The following is a 1781-nucleotide window of genomic DNA, read 5'->3' on the forward strand; positions in this document are numbered from 1 at the left end:
TCCTTAAAGTCTTCAAGCCTTTAATGGTTTCCCTCAAAGTCTTCAAGCATTTTAATGCTTTATCTTCATTTTTCTCATTTAAATAAATTAATATTTATTTGAATATTTATCCAAATGCAAATTACACCATTTAATTGAAATAAATGATTTTATTTTAATTGAAAATACCAAAATTTCTCCCACTTGCATTTTCCTACAAAATCCACTTGTATGCCTAAACCCCTTCTAAATTCTTCTAAACCCTTCCTAATTAGCCTAATCCATCCCCTAAATATTGTCACATTCCTAAGCAAATTGGAGTCACTTCTCAAAGACTCCAAAGTCTTTGAAAAGCAATTAATGCTTTGTGTGTTCAACAAATTAACCCTCAAAGTCTTGGATAACCTTTGAAAGCTTCCAACCTTCAACCACTAAATGGCTCAAAGTCTTTGATAACCATTGAAGGCTTTCAACCTTCAACCACTTAATCCCCAAAGTCTCCAATAACCATTAATGGTTACCTCAAACCCTCCCACATGGTTAAAACATTTGTTTTGACTCAACCTCTACCCAACCCAAAGGTCTCATCAAGCCTTTAATGCTTTGACCATGATTATCTCTTAAACATTTGCACAAAGGTTTATCCTTGGATTAACTCTTAATCCAGTGGGTAATCTTAATTTAGACTTGACCCTTACCTTCTAGATAACCATGAGGCCTTCTCAGGCCTTTAATGCCTCCAACCTCTTCTCTCAACCCAATCCTATGTTGACACTTGTCACCATTTTATTGGTGCCAATTGTGCACATGGATCCCCAACTTTCAAACTTGGCCCTTGATTAAACCATTCAATCTTAACCCTTCATTTCCCCATTTCTTCTATAAATAGAACCCTTCTCCTCAAGCAAAGGAGAAGCATTTTAGAGTATTGTTGTTATACTGGCATTAGCATAGAGCTTTTTCATAGCATCACTATCTACTCTAGCATAGTATTTAGCTTTTCATTTCATATTTGAAGCTTAGTATTAAATCTCAATCCTCCATAAGCATCCATAGTGCAAAAAGCTGCCGAGAGCTACACTCATTTGGGACTTGGAGAGGAGAGAAACAAGGGAGGAGCAACTATGAGCATCTTGATTAGTTATTTCATTTTATGTTTATATGCTTTCTATTTCATGCTTAATATCTCTCTTGATATGCCTGTTTAGGATAATCTTTTGTTGCTAACACTAACATTTGTTTCTTGTGCTCTTGTGTGTGTTGCCATCAAACAGATTTTCTAATCTTTTTTGCAGAGCAATCATTTGGTGAACCCGACGTGAATCCAAACACCAAAAAGATCATTTTTTTTTTTTTTAACCAATAACATGTTTGAATGTTGAAAATGTCACACAGGTTGCGATTTTGACACTGTTTTGGTGCGTTTGGCATTATTTTGGCGCTATTCCCCCTGTTTCAATGCTTTTCCCTTCTCTGTCTTTCCCTTTCTTTTAATACGTTTGTGTTAAATAGTGCCTCTGTTCAAACGCAGACTAGCGCTATTGTAACAAAACGTTGTACAAATCACTTTGTAACCAAAAAAAAAAAAAAAAAAACCCAAAAAAAAAATAAAAAATTTAGGCTTGTAGAAGCCCACCAAATAGGCGGATTTTACTAACTATTTTTCTCTTTTGTGCAGATTTAAATTAGATTAAAGAGTAGATTTATATTTTTTACTAACTTGTTTTTGAAGTTGGTTTTAAAAATGAATTTACTTTTTATTTTGGTTTAAAATTAACTTCACATTTCAAATTTGGGCTTTT

The sequence above is a fragment of the Cryptomeria japonica genome, chromosome 8, assembly GCF_030272615.1.
Source record: "Cryptomeria japonica chromosome 8, Sugi_1.0, whole genome shotgun sequence".
Classification (NCBI taxonomy): domain Eukaryota; kingdom Viridiplantae; phylum Streptophyta; class Pinopsida; order Cupressales; family Cupressaceae; genus Cryptomeria; species Cryptomeria japonica.